The sequence below is a fragment of the Chlorocebus sabaeus genome, chromosome 4, assembly GCF_047675955.1.
Source record: "Chlorocebus sabaeus isolate Y175 chromosome 4, mChlSab1.0.hap1, whole genome shotgun sequence".
NCBI classification, from domain to species: domain Eukaryota; kingdom Metazoa; phylum Chordata; class Mammalia; order Primates; family Cercopithecidae; genus Chlorocebus; species Chlorocebus sabaeus.
Genome location: NC_132907.1, coordinates 9905169 through 9922636, shown reverse-complemented (window position 1 = coordinate 9922636; position 17468 = coordinate 9905169). Strand labels below are relative to the sequence as shown.

At 36.2% G+C, this 17468-nt stretch overlaps 1 protein-coding gene and 1 non-coding gene across 4 annotated transcripts in view; one reads left to right on the top strand and one right to left on the bottom strand.

Annotated features, from left to right (window-relative positions):
- Window positions 1-17468, top strand: part of RASA1 (RAS p21 protein activator 1) — a 123343-nt gene that overhangs the window by 18811 nt on the left and 87064 nt on the right. The gene's annotated exons all lie outside the window — the stretch shown is intronic.
- LOC119618386 (U6 spliceosomal RNA) lies at window positions 12854-12964 on the bottom strand. The gene has a single exon (XR_005234699.1). It is a non-coding gene; the product is annotated as a U6 spliceosomal RNA (small nuclear RNA).

Genomic DNA, 17468 nt, shown 5'->3' with positions numbered 1-17468 from the left:
CTTCTCAACTTTCAAAAACAATTTTTTTAAGATTTCAGTCAGTCTCTTTTTTTTTTTTTTTTTTTTTTTTTTTGAGATAAAGTCTCGCTCTGTTGCCTAGGCTGGCGTGCAGTGGTGCGATCTCAGCTCACTGCAACCTCCGCCTTCCAGGTTCAAGCAATTCTTCTATCTTAGCCTCCTGAGTAGCTGGGATCACAGGCGCACACCGCCACGCCCAGCTAATTTTTGTGTTTTTAGTAGAGATGGGATTTCACCAGGTTGACCAATCTGGTCTTGAACTCCTGACCCTAGGTAATCCACCTGCCTCAGCCTTCCAGAGTGCTGGGATTATGGGTCTGAGCCACCATGCCTGGCCAGTCGGTCTCTTTTTCTCCTTTTCCACTCTAACCAGTTATCTAGATTGTTCTATTCTACCTCCGAAATAGATCTAACATTTCTTTCTTTTATTATTATTATTATTATTATTATTATTATTATTATTATTATTATTGCAATGGAGTTTCGCTCTGTAGCCCAGGCTGGCACATAGTGGCACGATATTGGCTCACTGAAACCGCCGCCTCCTGGTTCAAGCAATTCTTATGCCTCAGCCTCCCGAGTAGCTGGGATTATAGGCATGTGCCACCACCCCCTGGCTAATTTTTGTATTTTTTTTAGTAGAGTCAGGGTTTCACCATGTTGGCAAGGCTGGTCTCGAATGCCTGACGTCAAGTGATCCACTCGCATTTGGCCTCCCAAAAGGATCTAACTTTTCTTTTTTATCTCCTTTATGTGATTCACACCCTCATTTTCTCTTTCTTCTCCTATTAGAGTGGTCTGTTACTTTTTTCCCTTTTACTGACCTCTTCCTCAGCCAATTAATAACTGTTTATTATTGGCTTTCAAAATGTTTAACTTCAACCCAAGTAAAAGTTAAGAAATTCCTGGTACATTATGACACAGAGTTTATATGTATATTTAAATTAAAAAAAAAAAAAACGCAAAGATTTAATGAAAAATACCCTTTTAAATTACTACTTGATACAATTCTGTTTTCATTTTAATTCTGTTATACTCTACTTAAAAATTACTGGTAGAAAGCAACTAAATTGAATTTGAAACTCCCAGCAGTTTGAAAAATTGCTTTACTTTACTTTCAGTGTAATCTTGTAAAGACACATTTTATACTTTCTTAAAATCTTTTTGTGAGTCTATTGTTTACAGAGTAGTGGCTTTCAGATGCAGTTTTGACTATGACTCACTAGAAGAAATAGATTTTACACCTGTGACCCAGCATACACTTATGCAGAAACGTATACACACACCCCCCCACACACACACCCACCCACCCACACTCCAGAAGCAATTTTATGTCTCTCCTTTTTTTATTTCTTCTTCTCCTTTTTTTATTTCTCCTTTCTCCCTACCTTGATTACATGACAAATTTTCATTTATTCTTCTGAATACAGCTGGGACATTCTTGAAGTTGATGTAATATGACAAAAAATAAAGATTTCTTCTCAGTGACAACAATGATGTCATCAAACCAACTTGGAAAGAATTGCTTTCTCAGAGAATTAAACCACACGATCTCAATTAAATCAACGTGCATGAATTACACAAGTTTTTTGGTTAGAAAGACCTGACAGTAACCTGCTTGGTGATACTAGCTTATTTAAATAATAGGGATTGTGGCAAACGATATGGTCATAGTGGACTCATGTAAAATGGAGCCTTATTAAGGGTTAGCTTGTCAGGTATCATTTAAGTTCAAGTGAGTGGGCTTTTTTTTTAGCCCAAGGATGGAACCTGTTTCTGGTGGAGTTATTCTTGGTAATATGTAAATGTTTTTATTAGATATATCATTTTTTTTTGTGTGCAGATTGCATGCTCAATAAGCAAACTTTACCCGAAGTATTTATGTTGGAAAATTTTAAATTTGCAGAAAAGTTGGAAGAATACTGAGTAACTTTACATTTTGTCACATTTAGTTTGTCCCTTTCTCTTTATACACATATGTATGTATTATTTTCGCTGAACTGTTTAAAAGTTAGTTGCAGAGATCTTGTTCTTTTCCACTGAAATACTTTATCATGTATTTCCCAAGAATAAGGACAATAGCCCACAAAGCCAAATATGATAAATTTAACGTTAATATATTATTCATATATCATCAGTTTTTCCTGTAGTGTCGTTTATATCTGTCTGTTTTAATGAATTGCATTTAATTGTTATGTCTTTTTTTCTCCTTTAATCTAGAACAGTCCCTTTTGCTTTTCATTTCTTTTGTAACATTAACATTTTTGAAGAGTTTAGGATAGTTCTGCAGAATGTGTCTCAATGTGTATTTGATTGTTTTCTCATAATTAGATTTAGATTAACCATTACTGGCAGAGATATGCCATAGGTCATGAGTTCTCAGTACCTAGGGGCACATGATGTCAATTATCCTGTTGATGATGTACCTAAGTTTGAACTTGGTTAAGGTGGGTTCCACCAGATTTTGCTATTATAAAAGATACCTTTCCCTTTATAATTAATAAATAGTAAGTACCCGTTAGTTTTAGTATCCATTGATTATTTTTACCTGAATCATTTATTTTCTTGTAATGATATTGTAAAAATGGTGATTTTTTCCCCCCCATTTGTAATTTCTTTGAAATTTATTAGTTGGCAACCTTCATTAGAGAATCTTAGGATTACAGTTTGGCTTCCCACTTAGGCTTGTAGGGGAGATTAGGCTGGGCAGAGATACATGCGGGCATGCATGTATTTTATTTTATTACTACTATTTTTTAAAACAAGGTTTTGCTTTGTTGCTCAGGTTGGAGTGCAGTGGTGTAACTGTTCACTGCAGCCTCAACCTCCCAGGTTCAAGCGGTCTTCCCACCTCAGCCTTCCTGTTAAAGTTACTAGGACTACAGGTGCTTGCCACCATGCCCAGCTAATGCTTTATTTTTTGTATAGACAGGGTCTCACCTATTTCCCAGGCTCACCTTGAACTCTTGGACTTGAGTGATCCTCCCTCCTTGGCCTCCCAAAGTGCTGGGATTACAGGCATGAGCCACCGTGCTTGGCTTAATTTTGTTGTTGTTGTTAATAGATAAATTGTCCTTGTGGTTTCTATATTAGTCACTTTTGAGCTTTATTAGAATGGATCAGCAACCTTATATCCCATCAACTCTTAATACTTGACTCACTTGAGTTTAAGTTGTATATCCTGGAGAAGTCATCTTGACTTTTGGTATTTAATGATGTTTCTTGACAGCAAGTTATATGGCTTGTTCTGGGGGAAACCCTTCTGCCTTGCATCTTACCCATTTGTATTGCATTTTTACAGTGACTTATTTCAAGGCAATGAGGACAAGAAGGATGCAAAATCAAAAAAGGCATTGGATTTAATGGTTAAAGGTGGTGTATAAGGGACAGGAATGCAGTTTGAGTAAAATGGTGAATACTTCTAGATAGGCACAAAAATTTTGTGTCCTCTAGTTCACTTTTTAAAAATTAATAAACTTTATGTTTTAGAATAGTTTTAGCTTGATAGCAAAATTGAGGGAAAAGTAGAGTTCCCATATTCCGCCTCTTTTTTTTCCCACTGTTGACATCCAGCACACTGGCACATTTGTTTCCAGTGATGAACTTACATTAGCATATTATTGTCACCCAATGTTCATAGTTTATGTTAGGGTTTATTCTTGACGTTGTACATTCTGTGGGTTTTGACAAATGTTTAATGACATGTATGCCACATTGTAGTGTCATACAAAATAGTTTCATTGCCTAAAAATCCTGTATATTTTGTCTATTCATTCTTCCTTTCCCCTTAGCCCCGTCAGTCACTAATCTTTTTACTGTCTCCATAGTTTTACCTTCTCCAGGATGTTGTAGAGATGGAATTGTACAGTATGTAGCTTTTTCAGATTGACTTCTTTCACTTAATAACATGCATTTAGGATTCTTTCTTTCTTTCCATGGTTCAATAACTAATTTCTTTTTTTATCTGAATGTACCATAATTTATCTAGTCAGCTAGTGGTTGTTTATGAATTTTGGCAATTATGAATAAAGGTGCTTATAAACATTTGCATGCAGGTTTTTTTTGTGGCCGTAAGTTTTCAGTTTATTGGGATAAATAACAAGAAACCTGATTACTGGATAGTAGAGTAAAAGTATGTTTTGGAAGAAACTGCCAAACTATCTTCCATAGTGGCTGCGCCATTTTGCATTCCCACCTGTAGTGAATGACAGTTCCTGTTGCTCTACATTCTTGCCAGCAGTTGATATTGCCAGATTTTTGGATTTGGGCCATTGTAAAAGGTGTATAATGATATCATGTTTGAATATGCCATTTTCTAATCACATATGATATATAATGGTTTGGATATGTCACTCCTCTAGATCTCTTGTTATGGCCAGGGTGGTGACTTATATCTATAATCCCAGCACTTTGGGAGGCTGAGTTGGGAGGATTGCTTGAGGCCAGGAGTTTGCGACCAGCTTGGCCAACATAATGAGACTGAGACTCTGTCTCTACGAAAAGGAAGAAAATTAGCCAGGTGGTGGTCAGCACACCTGTGGTCCCAGCTACTTAGGAGGCTGAGTGGGGAGGATCACTTAAGCCTGAGAGGTCAAGGCTGCAGTGAGCTATGATTGTGCCATGGCACTCCAACCTGGGCAACAGGGTGAGACCCTGTCTCCAAGGTTTGGGTCATGGGGGAGGATCCCTCATGACTTGCTGCAATTCTCCTGATAGTGAGTTTGTTTTCACGAGGTCTGGTTATTGTAAATTGTGGCACCTTGCCCACTACTCTCTGTTGCTCCTACTTTCATGAAACATCATGTAATATGTTTGCTCCCACTTTGCCTTCCACCATGAGTAAAAGCTTCCTGAGCCTACCCTGAAGCTGAGCAGATGCTGACACGATGCTTCCTATACAGCCTTCAGAACTATGAGCTAGTTAAACCACTTATAAATTACCCAGGCTCAGGTATTTCTTTATAGCCATGCAAGAATGGTCTAATACATGTGATACTGAACATCTTTTCATGTGTTTATTTGCCATCTTTATGTCTTCTTTGGTGAGGTGTCTGTTTCAGGTCTTTTACCCATTTTAAAACCAGGTTTGTTTTCTTACTGTTGTGAAGAGTTCTTTGTGTATTTTTGGATAACAGTCCTTTACCAGATGTGTCTTTTGAAAATATTTTTCTCCCAGGCTGTGGTTTGTCTTTTGATTTTCTTGACAGTTGCTTTTTGCAGAGCAGAAGTTTTTAATTTTAATGAAATCCAGCTTATTCGTTTTTTCTTTCATGGATTGTGACTTTTGTGTCTGAGAAGTCATCGCCATAGCCAAGGTCATTAGATTTTCTTTATTGTTATTGTCTAGGAGTTTTACACTTTTGCATTTTAATTTAGGTCTGTGATCCATTTTGAGTTAAATTTTGTGAAGGGTGTAAGGTGTAAGGTGAGTGTTTACATTCTTTTTTTTTTTTTTTTTTTACATGTGGATGTCCAGTTGTGCCAGCACTGTTTGTTAAAAAATCTGTCTTTGCTCCATTATCTTACCTTTGCTCTTTTTTTCAAAGATGATTTGTTGTATTTATTTGGGTCTGTTTCTGGGTTTCCTGTTCTGTTCCATTGATTTATTTGTCCTTTTCCAAAATACAACACTATCTTGGTTACTGAAGCATTATAATAAGTCTAGTAGTGTCAATCCCTGCGACTTTGTTTTTCTTTCAATGTTATGTTGGCTATTCTAGGTCTTTTACCTCTCCGTAAAAACTTTAGAATCAGTTTGTTGATATCCACAAAATAATTGCTGGGATTTTGATTAGAATTGTGCCAAATCTGTACATCAAGTTGGGAAGAACAGATATGTTGATATTGAGTCTTATTCATGAACTTGGAGTATCTCTCCATTTATTTAGTTCTTTGTTATGTTCCATCAGTTTTGTAGTTTTTCTCATATAGATCCTGTACATATTTTGTTAGAATTATACCTAAGTATTTCATTTTTTGGTTGCTAATGTAAATGGTAATGTGTTTTAAATTTCTTTTGTACATACAGGAAAGCCATTGGCTTTCCTTGTATTTTGCAACCTTGCTTGTTAGTTCCATGAAGTTTTTTTTTGTCAGTTCTTTCTAATTTTCTACCTAGACAATCCTGTCATCTGAGAACAAAGACAGTATTATTTCTTCTTTCCCAATCAGTGTACCTTTTTCCCTCTCCTGTTTTACTACATTAACTAAGACTTTGAGTATGATTTCGAAAAGCAGTGGTAAGAGGAGGCATCCTTGAATTTTTCCCCATCTTGGTGGGAAAGCTTTGACATTCTCACCATTAAGTATGGTGTTAACTGTCGATTTACTTGGTAGATTTTTGTTTTTTCATCAAGTTGAGAAACTTCCCTTCTATTCCTCATTTGCTCAGCATTTTCATCATGATTGGGTATTGGATACCGTCAAATGGAATTTTTGCATCTATTAATATGATCATGTGATTTTTCTTCTTCAGCCTGATGTGATTAATTACATTGATTTTTTAAAATGTTGAACCAGTCTTGATAAATACTGCTTGATCATGGTATGTAATTCTTTTTGTACATTGTTGGATTTAATTTGCTAATATTTCGTTGAGGATGTTTGCATCTCTGTTCGTAAGAGATTGGTCTGTAGTTTTCTTTTCTTGTAATGTCTTTGTCTGGTTTTGATATTATTAGGTTAGTATTGTCCTCACAGAATGACTTAGGAAGTAACTGCTGTATCTCTGAAAGACATTGTAGAGAATTGGTATTTCTTCTTTATATGCTGATTAGAACTCACCAGTGAACTCATCTGGATTTGGTTCCCTCTGTTTTTGAAAGTTAGTTATTGATTCAATTTCTTTAATAGATATAGGTCTATTCACAATTGTTTTTTTCTTCTTGTGCGAGTTTTGGCAGATTATGTTTTTTAAGGGCTTGCTCCATTTCATTTAGCTTTGCAAATTTGTGGACATAGATTTATTTACAATATTAGTTTATTATCTTTTTAATGGCTTTGGGGTAGTAGCAATTAGTAAAGATCTTCTCTTTCATTTATGATATTACTAATTTGTCTTCTGTCTTTTTTTCTGAGTCTGGCTAGAGGCTTATCACTTTTATTGATCTTTTCAGAAAAGTTACTTTTGGGTTTGTTAGTTTACTGTATTGATTTCCTGTTTTCAATTTCATTGATTTTTGCTGTAATATTTATATTTCTCTTTATCTGCTTACTTTGGAGTTAATTTGCTTTTCTTTCTTGCTTTCTATGATGAAGTTTAGAGTATTATTATTATTTACAAATTTTATTTAAGAGACAGGATCTCGCTACATGGCTCAAGCTGGAGTGCAGTGACTGTTTCCAGGTGCAATCCCACTACTGATCTGTGTTTTGACCTGCTCTGTTTTTAACCTGGGCTGGTTCACCCCTCCTTAGGCGACCTGGTGGTATCCTGCTCCCAGGGGTGTTGATGCCAAACTAATCATGGAGGTTCACTGGGCATAGTGTACTACAGTCCAGAACTTCTGAATTCTGTCCATTTTTCTGTCTTCACCACCCAGGTAACTGGGACTACAAGTGTGTACCAGTGCTCCCAGCTGAAGCTCTGATTACTGATTTTTTATCTTAGATGTGCATTCAAACTATGTTTTCCTCCAAGCACTGCTTCTGTTGCATCCCACAAGTGTTAAATTGTATTTTCATTTTAATTTAAAGTATTTTAAAATTGCTCTTCACATTTCCTCTTTGATTAATGTGTTTATTTAGAAGACTTGGGAATTTTCCTGCCATTTTTTTTGTTATTTATTTCTAGTTTAATTCTGTGGTCTGAGAATAGACATTATATGATTTCTATACTTATAAATTTGTTAAGGCGTGTTATTACTCGGAATGTGGTCTATGTTGGTAAATATTTCATTCGAGCCTGGAAAGAATGTTCAGTCTGCTATTGTTGGATGAAGTGGTCTATAGATGTCAGTTGTATCCAGTTGATTGAAAGTGCTGCTGAGTTAAACTATATCTTTACTGATTTGTTGCTGGCTGGATCTGCCCATTCCTGATAGAGGCATGTTGAAATCTCAACTCTAATAGTGCGTTTATGTATTTTCTCTTGAAGTTCAGTTTTTTTTTTTTTTTTTTCCATTTATTTTTACTCTCCATTGTTAGGCACATATATATTAAGGATCATTGGATCTTCTTGAGATACTGATCCCTTTATCATTACTTAATGCCTCTCTTTGTCCCTGGTAACTTTCCATGCTCTGACGTTGGCTCTGTCTGAAATTAATATAGCTGCTCCCACTTTCTTTTGATTAGTGTTAGCATGGTGTATCTTTCTCCATCCCTTTGCTTTTAATCTGTATGTGTTTTTATATTTAAAATTGGTTTCTTGTTCATATAGTAGGATCTTGTTTTTTGGTCTGCTCTGACAATGTCTTTTAATTGGTATATTAGACTTGATGTTTAAAGTGGTTATTGATATAGTTAAATTAATATTCACCATATTTCTTAACGATTTTCTATTTGTTGCCCTGTTTCTTTGTAACTTTTTGTTATGCACTTTTTCTGCCTTTTGTGATTTGAGTATTTTATATGATTTCATTTTTCTCTCATTTTTGAGCACATCAGTTATATATATATATATTTATTTTATTTTATTGATTTATTTTTGAGACACTGTATCACCCAGACTGGAGTACAGTGGCATAATGTCGTCTCACTGCTCCACCTCCCTGGCTCAAGGGATACTCCCACCTCAGCCTCTTGAGTAGCTGGGACCACACATGCACACCACCATGCCTGGCTAGTTACTGTTTGTACCTTTTTTTGTAGAGATAGGGTTTTGCCATGTTGCCCAGGCTGGTCTCAGACTCCTGGGCTAAAGCAGTCCTCTCACCTTGGCCTCCCAAAGTGCTGGGATTATGGGCATGAGCCACCATGCCTGTCCTCCACTTTTTTTTTTCTCTTCTTTTTTTTTTTTTGAGATGGAGTCTTGCTCTGTCGTCGAGGCTGGAATACAGTGTCACCATCTTGGCTCACAGCAACCTCCGCCTTCCATATTCAAGCAATTCTCTTGCCTCAGCCTTCTGGGTAGCTGGGATTACAGGCGTGTGCCACCACGCCTGGTTAATTTTTGTGTTTTTAGTAGAGATGGGATTTTGCCATGTTGACCAGGCTGGTCTTGAACTCCTGACCTCAAGTGATCTGCCTGCCTTGGCCTCCGAAAGTGTTGGGATTACAGGTGTGAGCCACTGCGCCTGGCCCTTTTTTTTTTTCTAACTTAAGTGTTTGCCCTGGAGCTTGCAATATATATTTACAGTTTTTCCAAGCATATTGTCAAATAATACTGTGTTGCTTCATGGGTTGTGTAAGTACTTTATAATAACAAAATATTCCTGTTTCCTTGCTTCTGTCCTTTTCTATCTTGTCATTCATTTCACTTATACATAGGCATACGCAAGCAAATACATCATTGCTATTATTTTGAACTGTTACCTTTTAGCTGAATTAAAAATAAGAAAAATAAAAGTTTTTATTTTACCTTCACTTGTTCTTTCATGTTCTTCCTGAGTTTCTGACCTATATCTTTATCCTTCTCTTTCATGAAATTATTTTAATATGTCTTGCAAGGCAGGTCTACTGGCAACACATCTCTTCGATTTTTGTTTGAGAATGTCTTTATGTTTCTTTCACTCTGGAAGGATAGTGTCACATGGTATACATTTTTAGATTCATGGTTTTTTTTCTATCAACACTTTAGTGTTTCATTCTACTCTCCTGTTTGCATTGTTTCTGAGGAGAAGCTGGTCTTCCGTAGGCAAGATGTTTTTTGCCTCTGGTTTCTTTCAGGAGTTTTTTCTTTGTTTTTGATTTTCTGAAGCTTGAATATGATATGCTTAGATTTTTAAAAATTATTTTTAGGTTTTTAGGGGCCTCAGTCTTAATATTATCTGAGTTTTATGGATCTGTGGTTTGGTGTCTGATATGAACTTGGAAATTTAGTCATTTTTGTTTCCTTGTGTTATCAGTGTATGTAAGTTACACCTTTTTTAGTTGTCCTACAGTTTTTAATGTTCCACTCTTTCTTTTTCCTCTGTTTTTTCTTTGCTTTTCAGTTTTGGAAGTAGTTTCTGTTGTTAGACCCTTAAGCTCAGAGATGCTTTCCTTAGCTACGTTCAGTCTATTAATGAAGCCATTAAAGGCATTCTTCGTTTCTGTTACATTGCTTTTGATTTCTAACATTTCTCTTTATCCTTTCTTAGAATTTCCATTTCTCTGCTTACGTTGTCTATGTATTTGCATATTGTCTACCCTTTTCATAAAGCACCTAGCATATTAATCATAGTTTTAAAAAATTCCCAGTCTGGTAACTCCAGAATTCCTGTCATGTCTGTTTTTGATTCTTTCTCTGTCTCTTCAAACTGTTTTTTGCCTTTTATTATGTCTTGTAATTTTTTATTGAAAGGTATACATGATGTACTAGGTAAAAGGAACTGCTGCAAATAGGCCTTTAGTGATGTAGTTATAAGGGAGGCATTGTGTAGTCCTAGTATTAGGTCCCAGTTTTTTGGTGAAATTGTGCTCCTGGACTGTGAACGTAACCATTGTTTCTCAGTCCCCCACCCTTATCCCTGTCACCTTTAGGTGGGATAGAATGGCTAGAAGGGGCTGGAATTTGGTATTTCCCTTTCCTCTTGTGAAAGGCTAAAGTGAACTGGAGTTATTCACTGTACTTCTTTATCCATAGGTAGGTTAGGCTCTGGTAAATTAGTTTCTGTTCAAGGCAGGCCTTGTTAAGAACTGATTGCTGTGGCATATTTCAAAATTGTTCCTTTTTCCTTTCCCCTACCAGAAGCACAAAGGGATTTTTCTCTGATATTTACTCTAAGGGCCTAGGAGAGCTCCTGGAGGTAAAATTCACAAGAGTGTCAGGGCCTTACATGACTGGGTCCTCCTAGAGTTTTCAATTGTCATTTGTTTGCACCGAGTCTACAACAATTTGTCGTTATAGTTGAAACATTCTTACCCTGGCACTGGTTCCCAAGGAAGTTTCTGCTTGTGGGTTTCTGTTCTGATGACTTGGGATTTTTCTCTATCTGCCTGCCTGTCTCTGAATTTTGGGGGACAGTGGTTTGCCCTGTGACCTCACTTCTCTGAAGGATCTCACTAGAGCTACTGATTTTTCAGTTTGTTCAGCTTTTTACTTGTTAGGATGGAGTGGTGACTTTTAATCTTCTTGTATGTAAAGAAGGAACAGGAGGCCTGTAATCCCAGCACTTTGGGAGACTGAGGCGGGCGGATCACGAGGTCAGGAGATCGAGACCATTCTGGCTAACACAGTGAAACCTCGTCACTACTGAAAATACAGAAAATTAGCTGGGTGTGGTGGCAGGCGCCTGTAGTCCCAGCTACTCAGGAGTCTGAGGCAGGAGAATGGTGTGAGCCCGGGAGGCGGAGCTTGCAGTGAGCGGAGATTGTGCCACTGTACTCCAGCCTGGGCGACAGAGCAAGACTCCGTCTCAAAAAAAAAAAAAAAAAAAGGAGGAACAGGAAACTGACAGTGGCTTAAAGGCCGCTTAAAGGTTATAAGTTTTAAAGGGGTTGAAAAGAGATTGGTTTGTGGGAATTTGGAGGCTACATCCTTTCAGAGAATAAGTAGTTAGAGGGGATAGCAAATTAAGGGGAGTAGATTTTTCAGAATAGCAAAAGATAATACTTGATAATTTTAAAAATTCTTAATAGTAAATAGTTAATTTATAAATTCACTATTTATAACTTAATAGTTACAATAAATAAATAAATTAAATAACTTAATAGTATTTTATAAATCAATCATCGAGGTTGGATTTTTTATTTTTACCCTAGTGTATTTGAAAGTAAATGATGCTTTATTTTTAATATTTGCTGATGTATTTAATCAAAACCTAGGGAATTGAGGTAGACATTGTATCAGAAGAAAGCAGTTTTGAACAAAGAGAGCGAATTACTAGTCAGTTAACGAGTGTCAGCTGTTTCATAAGCATCACATAACATTTCCTAAATTGTACACTGCATTGTTCAGTTAAAGGAGTTGGTGTTCTGTGACTTTTTGACAGTTAAGTAATTTGAGAACTTCTGCATTTTGGGTCTTTGCTCTTGGAAATCCAGAATGTACATTAACCTGTTTATGCCTAGTGTTCCATTAATGGAGCGCTAAGCGTCTGGGAGTTCTTTATATCCTACTGCTCAAGGTCATCGCCAAGGTCCGATTTTTCACACTCAAAAAGTTGCAACCTTAGACATAAATACAGGAGCTCTATGAGTCATTAATATACTAAACAAACTTTCTTGTTTAACTCTGCTTTTTCTAAACTTATGTGCTTAATGATCATTCTCCGCAGGGCATGTTTTGAGAAACATAGTAATAGCCAGTCGTTAGGTTTCTCTCTACCTGGTGCTTACAATGGGAGTAGTATAGAGGAAGAACCCAAGTTTAGCCTTTGGAAAAACCTGCGTTTGTGGTTTTTAATGCTTTTAGTGAATCACTATATTGAAAAAGTTAATTTAAGCTCCTCATGAGTGTTTCCTTTTGTAAAATATAGTAACCTTTCTCCATTTCTAATTCACAGTGATGCTGATGTTTTATAGTTACCAAAAAGGCTATAATAAAGTACTTACATATAAGGTTTGTATATGGTTCTTTTTTCTTTCTTTTTTATTGTCTATATGTAAGGTATACAACATAATGTTTTGATATGCATATATTTAGTGAAGTAATTACTACAGTCAAGTAAGTTACCATATCCCTCATCTCCCACAGTTAACCGTTTCTCTGTGTGTGTGTGTGTGTGGCGGGGGGCGGGGTAAGAGTGCCAAAAAAAATATGGAATGCTTCACAAATTTGCATGTCATTCTTGAACAGGGATCATGTTGATCTTTTCTTTATCATCATTCCAATTTTTAGTATATGTGCTGTAGAAGTGAGTACTGTATATGGTTCTTACAAAGAAGGGAAACATTTGACACCTGCTTTCTGGTGGTAGATGTGATATTGATGTGAATTGTTCCAGGAGTCAGAAACCTATGTCGATGTTGAAAGAATAAATCAGTATGCAAGAGAATGGTGTGTTAACATTTTATAGAGGCAATAGTGCTAAGGAGTTATACTGTTTTCTTATAATTTTTTTCTTTTGGACACTTTAATATGTTGCAAAGAGATGACCAATAAAACAAGAATAATAGATATTTAGTGTTGCTTATTAAGAGTTAAGCTGGGGGTTGGATGCAGTTGGCTCATGCCTATAATCCCAGCACTTTGAGGGGCCAAAGGAGAGAAGATTGCATGAGCCCAGGAGTTAGAGACCAGACCGAGCAACATAGGGAGACCCTGTCTCTCCAAAAAATAAAAATAAGAAGTTTAGCAGGGCATGGTGGTGGCACACCTGTGGTCCCAGCTACTCAGGAGGCTGGGGTAGGAGACTCACTTGAACCCAAGCGGTTGAGGTTGCATTGAGTTCTGATCTTGCCACTGCACTCTCACCTGGGTGACAAAGCAAGATCGGTCTCATAAGCTGGGCAGGGTGGCCTCTGCCTGTAATCCCAGCTACTTGGGAGGCTGAGGTGGGAGGACTCTTGAGGCCAGGAGTTTGAGATCACCCTTAACAACCTAGCAAGATCCTGTCTCAAAAAAATGTTAAAATAAAAAGAGTTAGATGGATTACAAGAAAACTTCCTTAGCTGGTAAGTTTATCCTACTTACTAATGACAGAAATATAGTTGAAACATGATAGAATAAGGTTTTGGATGAAATCCTATGCAATTATTTATAAGGTAATATCTACAATTCTAATTATTTTGTTGTAAGGATGTTAAAATGAGTTTTAGAATAATGCATATAAGGCCGGGCGCGGTGGCTCAAGCCTGTAATCCCAGCACTTTGGGAGGCCGAGACGGGCGGATCACGAGGTCAGGAGATCGAGACCATCCTGGCTAACACGGTGAAACCCCGTCTCTACTAAAAATACAAAAAACTAGCCGGGCGAGGTGGCGGGCGCCTGTAGTCCCAGCTACTCCGGAGGCTGAGGCAGGAGAATGGCGTAAACCCGGGAGGCGGAGCTTGCAGTGAGCTGAGATCCGGCCACTGCAGTCCAGTCCGGGCTACAGAGCAAGACTCCGTCTCAAAAAAAAAAAAAAAAAAAAATAATAATAATGCATATAATAGTTGGGGATAGAAGAGCTTTTTATATGGAAAGAAAATATTCAGATTTTTTTTGTGTTGAAAAGGTTTAAAAGATGATTATATGATTAAAACTTACATAGTTAATGAACAGAGAAAATGAAAAATGGTGACACAATCCTGAGAGGTATAAAACTGTATATGCCAAAGAGGCAGATGCATGAATTTCTGTCCTGTCTCTGACCTTCATGGGCATGAGACGTTAGTCACAGCAAGGCAGAAAAGATGAGGCAGGGCTAGGTCTTGGCTCTGAGTCACCCATTGACTCAGCTGTTAGTACCAATCACTTAATCTTAGGCCGCTGAACAGTACATATGTGAATTTTCAAGTTACCACTGTTGTGGCCTCTGCAAACATTTGGCAGTATTAGGGGTTAAGGGAGATTAAGTCCAAGATAATAAAACAGATAAGGGAGAGGGTAACAGCTGGACAACACATTGTTATGAGGTGTTTAGTGTAGATGTAATTTTGACTGTCTAATGTTATATGTATATGCACAATTACATATAATATATATGCACATACTAATTTTAAAGCATGCTCCCTTTAGTGTTGAAATGAAAGTTTTAGTATAGAGTTTTTCTGTGTTTAGAATTAATTTTTTTTCCTTGGGTATACTTTTTCTTGGAGTATAACACATACAAAGCATAGTATCTTAAGTGTTCAGCACAATGAATTTTAACAAGTGGATGTACCTGTGTAATCCATACTTAAAGAACCCCAGAATATTATCAGCATCTTAGATATCTTTTTATGCCTGCCTTCTGCCTAATATGCACACCACCTCCTCCTGAAAAACAAAATTCTAACTTCTTGTACCCTAGATTATTTCTGACTTTTTGAGTTTTATATTATAAAATTGAATCATATACAGGTTGAGTTTCCCTTAATGCTTAGGACCAGAACTGTTTCAGATTTCGTATTTTTGGGGGGCTTTATTTGCATTATACCAGTTGAGCATCTCTAATCTGAAATCCAAATGCTCCAATGAGCATTTCGTTTTTGTGTCATGGTGGTCCTCAAAGTTTCAGATCTTGGAGCATTTTGGATTTCAGTTTTCAGATTAGGGATACTCAACCTTTAATATCCATTCTTTTGTGTGTTACTTTGTTATGTTGATGAGATTTATTCATGTTGTCGCATGTAGCACTATTTCCCTTATCTCCATTGCTTGTGTTACATTGTGACTATACTAACAGTATATTATCTTTTTCTACTAGTGATGGACATGACCTTTAAGGTGTGTGTGGTTTGACTATTACAGATAGCATTACTGTGAATTTTCTGATAATGACTTTTGATGAACATGTATAGACATTTATGTTATACACCTAGGATTAGAATTGCTGGATCATAGGATGCTCATTTAATAAGCTTGGTAGGAATTGCTGAATAGTTTTGCAAGGTGTTTGTACCCATTTAAATTCTGAGTAGCAGCGTGTGAGAATTTCAGTTGCTCTACATTCTTGTGAACATTTAGTATCAAAATAAAATCATTGTAGTGATTTAGTTGGGTTGGTGGTGTAATGGCTCTTGTGGTTTTAAATTTTTATTTTCTTGATGTGATGACTAATGGAAGTGTGTATCTTTTCATATGTTTATTGGTCATTTCTGTAACTCTTCCATGAAGAAGTCTTTTGATTTCCAGTTTTCTATTGGTTTGTCCTTTTTTATATTTATTTCTGATTATTCTCTGTCTTGGCTATGAGTCTTTTGATGAGTATATGTGCTTTTGAACTGTTGATTTTTTTAACAGAAGTTAATTTTATCAGTTTTTTTTTTTTTCTTTGTGGTTGAAGTGTAGCACACATAAAGCATAGTATTCTATATTATAGTATACTCTACGGAAGCATAGTATTCTAAGTGTTTAGCACAATGAATTTTAAAAAGTGGATGTGCCTATGTAATCCATACTTAAAGAACCTCAGAATATTGTCAGCATCTTAGATCTTTTTGGGGCTGCTTTCTGCCTGATACGCACACCACCTCTTCCCGAATAAACAGAATTCTAACTTCTTACATCCCAGATTATTTCTGACTTTTTCAGCTTTATATAATAAAATTGAATCATAAACAGGTTGAGGTTTTTTGAGTCATGTTTAAGAAATCTTTGCGTGCTCTAAGGAGACGAACATATTTGCCTGTGTTTTTTCCTAGACACTTTATTATCTTTTTCTTTTAGATATAATGTACATATGGAATTGATTTTTGTGAATGGAGCAAGGAAGAGGTCAAGATTCATTTAAAAACAATGTGGATATCTAGTTGACCCATTTCCATCAAGTAAAAAGCTCATATTTTTCAGACTCATCATTGTCATGAATCAATGGCAATACATGTGTGAGTTTGTTACATCTCACTTCTGTCCCATTAGTCTACTTGTCTATCTTTGCATTAATTCTTAATGTATAATAGCCTGACTAATTGTTCTTCAGTAGGACCTGTCTCTTTTTCACTAGTGAAATTGATACTTTGTGACCTTTTTCATTTGTTCAGTCTTCTCTAGTCTACCAATTTTGTTAATCTTTCCAAGAACCAATTTTTCATTTTTTTTCCTGAAGTCTTGTGTTGTACCTTTGCTTTTGATTTCGTTAATTGTGTCCTATTTATTTTCTGTCTTTTCAGGTTTAACTTTTTGTCTTTTCTAATTTCTTGAGGTAGATACTTAAATAATTCCTCTCTGTCTTCTTTTTTAATATAATCATTTAAGGTTACAGATTTCCCTCCAAGCATAACTTCAGCTACATGTCACAAATTGTTATCTGACCTATCTGCATTTGGTTTCTTCACTAGCATATTGTGAAGACATATTTCCAAATAGATGGCAACTTTTATAGTTTTTTTAGGGGTTAGTAATTTTTCGATTAGTTCCCTTGAGAGAACATACTCCGAATGAATTCAGTCCTTTGAAATGAGGCTTGCTTTTTGATTCAGCATATGGTTTTGGATGAATGTTCTATGTTCACTTGAAAGATGTGTCTATATATATATACACACACACACACATACATATATACACACAAACTTTTATTGGATTCAGCTTTCTTCATGGGTCAATTATATTTATGAATCTTGGTTTTTTGTATGTTCACTGATTTTTTTTTTTTCTTTCATGTGCTTTTAAAATAAACTCTTGAGAGAAATGTATAGTTTCCCATCCTACTATTGTAGATTTATCTATTTTAGGGGTTTTATCTATATAGAACTACATATAGTTTTATTTTAGCTTTATATTTTGAATAATGAATTCTAAATA